The following is a 9,292-nucleotide window of genomic DNA, read 5'->3' as shown; positions in this document are numbered from 1 at the left end:
CTCACTGTCTCTCCTGCCCTCTCTCGAACATGCACCCACATAGCAATGCTTCAGTTTCCAAATAAAACGAGAGGAGGGCACACGGCTGCCCTAAATCCTCTTCCTCTGTAATCCCCAGACCACAGGAGTGCTACTGCTGGCAACAGGAAACACTGGGGTCACAGCACTCGGATTGGTCTGTTCTTTTCTTAAATAGCAGCTTCTCCGAAAAAGCTCATGGTGAGTTTTATGGGTTAAGTCGTGTCTCCCTAATTCAGACGTTGCAGTCTTAACACACAGTACCTCAGAATGTGACCTTATGTGGAGACAGGGTCCTTACAGAGGTGACTGAGTTGTCAATATAACTGGTGTCCTTATACAAAAGGAGGTTTGGACACAGGGGCAGGCATAGTGGGAGGAGCCATGTGAACATGAAGTGGGCCGTCCACAAGCCAAGGAGAGATGCCTGGAACAGACCCTGCCCTCACAGCCCTGGAATCAATCTTGCCTTTACCTTCATTCCAGATTTCTGGCCTCTGCAACTGCGAGGCATCACGTATCTGTTGTTAAGCCACCTGGTTTGTGGTACATTGTTAGGGTGGCCCCTAGTGGGAGCAAATCAATACAGTACGTGATCTTGGATTGAATGTCGTAACCTACAAATGGCATGTTTCCACCTCTAAGTGTGTCAATGGTTTTTCCAGGATTCCTTTGGCCAAAAGGAAGCTAAAGAAAGATTACTTTTTTATGTTACCTTATCCAACATACATTTTTTTTTAATTGAAGTCTAGTTGATTTACAACGTTGTGTTATTTTCAAGTGCACAGCAAAGTGACTCAGATATACACGTATATGTGTGTGTGTATATATATATATATGCGTGTGTGTGTATTCTTCTACAGATTCTCTTCCCATATAGGTAATTAGGCTAGATTCTAAAGCACCTTCTGGGAAAGAGAATCACTGCACACCGTGCAAATTATCCTGACAGTCTGAGGAGTATCACACCTTCAGCAGGACCATAACAAGTTTAGGGGGCACTTGCCAGCCTGGCCTTGCTATTCATTCATCATCTGTTTGGAAACTGGCATTTTCCTGAGGAAAAACACAGCTCCTCCAGGATCCCCTCCAAACTGCCCAAACTGCTCCCTTCTCTGCCTAAAATTCCCCACCCCTCCTTGGTGTTGCAAAATCTTACCACCCTGACTTGCTACCCCCTTCCAGAAAGTCTCCCCCAACGGGCAACCCTTATCAATTATTTCCACGCATCCCGCTCCTGTGATATGTCACTACGTTGTGTGTATACGCTGGCCACAGCCGCAAGCTGTGTTACCCATGTCTGTGCCCTCTCACGTGAGGCCACAGGCTCTTTGGGGGCGAAATGCTGGTCTTAGACTTGGAAATATTTCTCGTGAGCCCTCAGGGGTTGACCACACACATCCACGTGTGCTCCACTGAGGAATCTGGCGAGCTGGTTGAAAATAAATACTTTTATACTTCAATAAAAATGAGGATTTGAGAAAAATTCAATGCTCCGTCAACAGGGCATGCAGCTTGGGGGCACGCAGGACAACATATCCTCACAGAATGAGACTCTGCCAGCTTTCCCCTGCAACACTGGGGGTGTTTCCTTCACCCTTACTGATGCTAAAACTGCTTTCAGAAACCACCTTTGGTTTGGCAGTTCCATCAGCGGCAATGAGACCTTCAAATGCATCCTCAGAGGAGAGTTACAACAAATAAGGAAAAAGCAGGAAGGCTGTCCGGTTGGCGCCTCCCAAGCTTTCTGTTCTCCACCCCAGCCCCGCGCCCCTGATTCTCAGGTGAGGTGGTCTCGAGACCCCTTCCTCCGTCATTCTGTTTTTCTAACTCCCTAATTTCACAAGCCATCTGTCTTAGTTCGAGCTGCTATAACGAAGTGCCACAGACTGGGTGGCTTAAACATCAGGCATTTATTTCTCACGGTTCTGGAGGCTAGAAGTCCAAGGTCAGGGTGACGGTGTGGCCGGGGTTCTGGGGAAGCTGTCTTCTCACTGTCCTCATGGCAGAACAGGCAAGGGAGCTGTCTGGGGTCTCTACAAGGGCACTAATTCCCTTCTTGAGGGCCCCACCCTCAGGACCTAGGCACCTCCCAAAGGCCCCACCTCCTAACACCATCACAGTGGGGGTGAGGACCTCAACATACGAATGTTGGGACCACAGACCTTCCGTCCGTAGCACCACCCACTTGCTCTCAGGACTCACCCATCCACACTCCATCTGCTTCTACTGTAGCGAGCCATCACTGTCTCCTGACCCTGACACCTCCACGCCTTCTCATGGGCCTTCCAGCTCTGAATCCCACTCATGCACCTTCCAGCTCTGGATTCCTCTGACACACCTATATCTATTGATGGAATGTTCTGTGTCAGGTAAGGCTAGGTATGGAGGGAGACGGGAAACTCAGATGTCAGTCCTCTCACAGAAACTGCAAAGAGAGAAGGGAAGAGATGGACCCACAATACACAAGCGAACAGAGAAACAATGCTTTTGCGACTTTGTGGTAAGCTAAAAGGAGCACAAAGCAGAGAGGCACTATGTAGTCACCGGCTGGGACGAGCCATCGTGAAAGGGAGGCCAGGATGCCCCTTTAGAGACTGTGGTGGTCGGGGGGAATTGCTGAGGCTGACACCTGCAAGAAAGAACCAGTCACAGGCAGAGCCAGTGCAAGGGCCCTGGGGCAGGAAACACCTTGATTTGTTCCTAGAACTAAAAGGTGGTTCTTGGTCTGAGGACTCACAGGGTGTCATCTTTCAAAAACAAGAAAATGCCAGTCACTCCCGTGCGCGTATGGTCTTCAGGACCCTCTCCTCATGGGGCCTCCACCTCGTCCTCCTTGCCCGTGCACTGTTGCTCATCTCTGTCTGTGTCACAGCAAGACCAGCCTTCCCTCAGCTCCTCCAAGACACCCACAGACCTTCTTATGACGGCAGCAGCCCCGTGTGCTCTTCCCTCTGTGCCTGGAATGTCCCCTCTCCCTCCCTTCTGCTTGTCCCTCAGGACTCAATGTCCCACGAACTGGGCGGGGGCCCGTCACCTTGCTTATCCCTCTACTGATAGATCCAAACACATGTCTGTGCTCAGAGTATGTGTTCAAACAAGTGGCTGGAAAAGGTCTTATTCTAGTGATGAATGAACACACGCGCGCGCGCACGTTCACAGGCAGACGGTAGGAGTACGTGCTCGCTGCGAGGTGAATGGCCAGACAGGCCAGAGCCTGGGCGTTCTAGAATCAGTGCAATAACCAGGGCTTCTTATGCAATCTTATTTCAGTTGATAATCCGGGGATTACTTTACATGCCAGGAGCAGCATCCTCCTTGATTTCCCTTGGACCATTTTCCACGTACACAGCAGATGCTCATTTGCTTAAGTGTGAGCCGCTATCTGGGGAGGGAGGGGGACTCGGCCTCGGCTGGCACAGCCTCTGCTCCAGGCTGGTGCCGGGGCACATCATCCTCCCCGTCCTCTTTCTCCAAACAACGCAGCATTGCATCCGTCTGACTAGGGGTTAAAAGGTTTTTAATATTAAATATAAATTCTCTACTACATGTTTAATAGACACTGTTGGCTTCTGGGAAAGCAAAGTTGCTTTTTATAAACACAGAAGCTGGCAGACACATTTTTCTGACAATAAGCTATGAAAAACTCGCTGGGCTCCTTGTTCATTCACACCACGGCAGAAGCTGAATGGAGCGGGTGTGCGGCTTCCTGGGGGTGTTTGCAATTGAGATTGACACTTAGGAAGGGAAAGAAAACAGAGCAAGTCATTAGAAAGTAAATGAAGACCTGAAACCAGAGTGCACCAAAGGGACCAAGGGAAACCTGGAGGAAGCTCCGAGGTCCTGCCCCGCCTCCCCAGGGCTGAGGTAAGGAGGGGACCGGTGGGATGTGGCCTGGCTGGGCTGACAGCCCTTCGAGGCCCCAGACACGGGTCTAACTGAATCCACCTAATGTCTGAAAGTTCCATGATTCGTCATTCTTTTGAACAGATCCTACTTACAAAATCAGCAGATGTGTAGGTATAGAATTTGAGAGACAAAGGACAGTCTCTTTACCTCAAACTCTCTCCCTGGCTGACAGGTAGAATGCCACAAGTTGGCCATTCGAGATTCATTCCTTTGGATCTTTCGATTTCGGTATTTGGGAGTTCACTAGTTAATAAAATAATTACCCTTGGGCCCTTTTTAGTAAAACTTTATTAGGGATATTTAGCGAGGAGCAAGGCTCTTACAAAATCAGAACAGTCTGAAAGGGAACAGGGTGGCAAACAGGAGAACATGGGGGTGAAGTAACCCCACCGCCACGCGCAGGCTAGATCACACGCAGCGTCGGCCAGGCCTGCCTGAGCAGAGTCCTCGCCAGCAGTTTAGGAAGGTCAGCTCTGAGCGAAGTGGCCCTTCCACGCTTAGCACAGGGCCTGTCCATCCTATTCTGTGCTGACTGGACACGGTGTCTAAATGAGCAGGTGGGAGGGGGAGGCGGGGTGGTACGCAGAGCTGGGCCTCCGAGGTACACAGATGCCCGAGGATCCCTCGTCGAGAGGGCCCCGAGACCAGCAGGCTCTGCATCTGGGGACATTAGAGCAGGGCCACCCCCCGACACTGATGCTGAGGGCCCAGCCTCCTCCCTGCACTCCGGACTCCCCAGCATCACCCCTCCCGCCTTGGGCCCCTGGGGCCCTTTATGGTCCCTGCTAAATCACCCAGCTCTCAGTAAACCATCAACACCAGCCAGAGCCTCTGGGGTCACGAGCCGGAGCCCGCACCCACGGGCTCCCCAGGGAACAGGCCTCTTCTGTGTCATCACCTGGTGTCATGAAAAAGAGGGTTTTGGGCATCAACCAACAGGTGCAGTGCACAGGTGACGCGAGAATTCCTCCAAGTCCCAGAGCGAGAAGATGCAGCATCCAGCCTGGAGGGACTGAAGTTCAAGGAAGCCAGGACGTGGGGCAAAGGCCCAGCTCCTGGAAGACAGTGAATACAGAGGCGTGCAGGGGTGGACCAGTGGGCTGCCATCCAGCCCTCTTTTTCATGGAAATGTGCACCTTGGAGGCACCAAGTTGGATGGAGGCTGGGGAAGGGCCAGCCCCTCGGGCACCGTTTGACCCTGGAACTGCTAACAGAGTCCCTCTGTCCGATGCCTTTCCACTAGGACTTCAAGTTCCCACTGAGGCATTCTTGAGAGCTTCTTGGCTTTCCACACTACCCTTCTTTCCCAGCTAAATGTGAAATACTTGGCTTCAAGGCCTTGCGGAAATGGAACTTTCCTCAGAAAAGGCAGGGCATGGTGGCGGGTTTAGAGAGAAAAAGAGAAAGAGAAAGAGAGAGATTCTTATTTAGCTTATTCCGGAAACTCCTCTGATAGCTTCAGTGACAAAAACTGATCCTTTTTCAACAGGACTGTATTTCTCATCTGGCCCTGTGTACCTTCTTTAGCTCTACAGCCAATGACATTTGCAAGCCTTACTCTTCGAATCCATATTTCTGGGACAGACCCTGAGCCACCAGCATGGACGGCAGATGCTTAGAGATGCACCCAGGCCACTGTAGATGAAGGTGAGAAATTCACAATCCCTGCTTTCTTCTCTCTTTTACGCAAAAAGTCACCCAAGTGGTGGAGCTGCTTGGGGCTCTGTCCAGCCGTGTCCAGCCCAGGGCTCATTCCACGGCTGTGACCTTGGCAATGGCGAGAGATACTCAACCACCAACCTCAGAGGGGCCTGGAATCTCTGCTCCGTTACGGACCCCACCATCCCTCACCCCCGCCCCGACGTGAAAGTCAAAGCAGCAGATGGGCTGATGCACTCGCTTTAGAGAAAACAGCACTGCTGACTTGGTTTGCTCACCTGGTACCACAGGTTGCAGGTAATTCAGCACCTGGCCTGACCTTGTACCAACAGCAGCTGGCCCTTAATGACAACGTGCTCTAACCCTTCAAGGGCTTATTTCTGTGCCACCACTGGCGTGTGTCACAGGCTTAATACGCACTAGCACATTTCATCTTCATGAGAAACCCGCACACAGGGCACACTTCTAAGACCGCACAAGACCTTCCTGGATGGCATCAGTGCAGAAGAGTTCATCTATCCACGGTAACTTCCTGGTCTACACGGGAAAGATCTTGAGGCAATCTGGTCACTCGTGAGAAACAGACCCTACCCCACAATGCCTTCTGGATGTCTCTCCCACGTCCAGAATTTCTCTAGGGGGGAATTCAGGAGCCGTGATATGGTTGAAAGCAAGAGGCCAGATGACTCGTCTGGAACCAACATATGCTTAGAAAATAAGTGGCTACTAACACACCATTGTAAAGCAATTATACTCCAATAACGATGTTAAAAACAATAAGATACAAAGATGCATTGTACAGCACAGGAAATATAGCCAATTTTTTATAACTTTAAATGAAGCATAATCTATAAGATTATCAAATCACTATGTTGCATACCTGAAACTCATATGTTATAAATCAACTGTACTTCAATTAAAAGAAAAGGAATGCCACTCTAAAAAAAAGAAGAAAAGAAGTGGCTTTTTTTTTTTTAAGGAATTCCTTTATTTTATTTATTTATTTATTTATTTATTTTGGCTGTGTTTGGTCTTCGTTTCTGTGCGAGGGCTTTCTCTAGTTGCGGCAAGCGGGGGCCACTCTTCATTGCGGTGCGCGGGCCTCTCACTATCGCGGCCTCTCTTGTTGCGGAGCACAGGCTCTAGACGCACAGGATCAGTAGTTGTGGCTCACAGGCCCAGTTGCTCCGCGGCATGTGGGATCCTCCCAGACCAGGGCTCGAACCCGTGTCCCCTGCATTGGCAGGCAGGTTCTCAACCACTGCGCCACCAGGGAAGCCCAGAAGTGGCTTTTTAAAAGATTTTACACAGATCGGGGCTGTGGAAATGATTGCTCCCAGTGGCAGCTGGAGCAGTGACTAACCCCTCCCAGGTAGGCTGTCTCCTCTAGAGGGTGAGCGTTGGGGACCGTTGTGGCATTTACATATGTTTCATCCCTAGTCACCAGAGCCATCTGGGGAGGTATGAGAGGAAGTGGGTCCAGTAGAGTAGACAGTACAGTCGGAGTGCGTGGATCGTGGCCCCCATCCCTCTTTTAACTAACAGGTAATCAAATATGGAGTAAACCATTTCACCTCTCTGGGACCTTGGTGTCCCCAGCTATAAAGCAGCAGCATCTAGTACAATCCCATAAAGGGTATTTCAGTGCAAAAGACTCATAGTGAATTGGCTGCAGAGCAATGGTTTGCTAGGCCTGGATGCTTGAGCTACTGTCCATGTAGTTTGTATCAATCCTCCTGAAGCCACAACCAAGGGGTCTGATAAGGGAATTCCGTGTCCTCAATCCTCTGCCAATACTCAGGCTGACTCTCCAGGTTGGGAGGACAGGTCAGTGTCAGCTTTTCACTGGTGAAACTGACTGGATTTTCCCTGTTTTCTTCTGCATGGTTCCCGCTTTCTATGTACAGACTAGCTAAACCTCCCCTCGATAAGCAGAGTCAAAAGAGGTCGGACGAGGGCTTCCCTCGTCCTCGTGGTGCACCTCGTGGTGCAGTGGTTGAGAGTCCGCCTGCCGATGCAGGGGACGCGGGTTCGTGCCCCGGTCCAGGAAGATCCCACATGCCGCGGAGCGGCTGGGCCCGTGAGCCGTGGCCGCTGAGCCTGCGTGTCCAGAGCCTGTGCTCCGCAATGGGAGAGGCCACAACAGTGAGAGGCCAGCATACCGCAAAAAAAAAAAAAAAAGAGGTAGTACGAAGCCAGGGGGCCGTTATTCATAGTTAGTACGATTTTATTTGTGGGGAGGAACCATGCCATCTCTCAGCCTGGCCACACCACCAGCTGGGTCAAAATAGTCCTCAGCTTTCTCTACTTTCTGCTGCTTTGACGATGCTCCTGGTTATATGACGGTCGGTAACGTTCTGTTCCTTTGTAAGAGAAAGTTGTATGCTATATGCCATCCACGCGCCCTCCGAGATCCACCGGTTTACCTAGTCCTCTGGGTAGCTGTCTCTTGGTACCCCTTCCCAGGAGGAAGTGCCAGCAACTTACCTTGCAGACGTAGTGTGGGAAGTGGTGTAATAGAAGTCTGTGCGCTTACTAGCTTTTATATATGTCCTTCTTACTGGGGTGTGGCGCTCCCTGAGAATAAGAATAATTTTGTCTTATTCATCTTCTTACCCCCCTGAACCTAGCGCAAGCTTTCTGACATGCACAGAAATGCCAAGCATTCAGAGAAACCAGACCTTGTAAAGGATCCCTAACTGTAGCCTGAGTTAAGCCCCTTCATCGTGGTCCTCCCAGCACCCCACACTCACCTTGGAGTCCCTAACACAAGTATCATTTAAGACTAATTTCGATGATAGTTTGTTGAATGTCTGTCTTCCTTGCTAGACTGTGAACCTGTACACTCTACAAGCCCCCCGGGGCCATGTTTCTTTTGCTCGTGGCTCCGTCACTGCGCAGGCACTTAAGAAATATTTGTTGAATAAATAAGAGAATCATTCTTGGCAGTCAGAAGAGATTGACACACTTCTATAATGTAACGCTTGTACTTTACAAACTCTGCGTAGTACCCAGAACACTTTAAGCGTTGAGTCCATATTAACCAATAATAATGAGTCTATTTATAAAGTGTAAGTAATAACACCATTTCTAATTTAATGGATGGGGATCTTAATGTACCCTTTTCTAGGCACTGAAAAATAAAAACATTATCAAAGATGACGTCATTCTACCTCTTATTGAATATTTTTATTCTGAGTATAGAGAATTACAGTGATAGCCCAGAAAAAAAAAAAAAAAAAAAGAACTTTACTTAGGAAAAGGGGAGGGGAAAACCTTTGTATTATAAGAGCACACCAACGAATTAAAACCTACTTTTTTGGTGGCACTGATGTATGTTGAAAAAGTGCCTTTGTGTCCACAGCCTAAGAATTTTTAATTAAAGGATTTGGTTGGGCAAACGGAGTGTGTCAAAGTACCATGACAGAGATGAGGCTCAATTAAGCATTCAATGCACTCTGCAAGGTGACAAATCCGATGACCTCGCAAAGCACCCAGTGCTTAGGAACAGTCATTCTGGGGTTCGTGGATTCTTCCACCGTCTTTGTTTCCTTCTTCAAGGGATAGGACTTGAAGAATAGAAAATGAAAAAGTGAAGATTCAGGAAAGAAGAGGGGAGATGCGGGGAAGGTCGTGCCCCGCGGGGACAGCGCTGGTCCTTATAAAGCAAAGCACACGCCCGCCTGTGATGACTGTATCACTAATT

The sequence above is a fragment of the Phocoena phocoena genome, chromosome 9 (assembly GCF_963924675.1).
Source record: "Phocoena phocoena chromosome 9, mPhoPho1.1, whole genome shotgun sequence".
Classification (NCBI taxonomy): domain Eukaryota; kingdom Metazoa; phylum Chordata; class Mammalia; order Artiodactyla; family Phocoenidae; genus Phocoena; species Phocoena phocoena.
Note: the sequence above shows the minus strand (reverse complement) of the source record.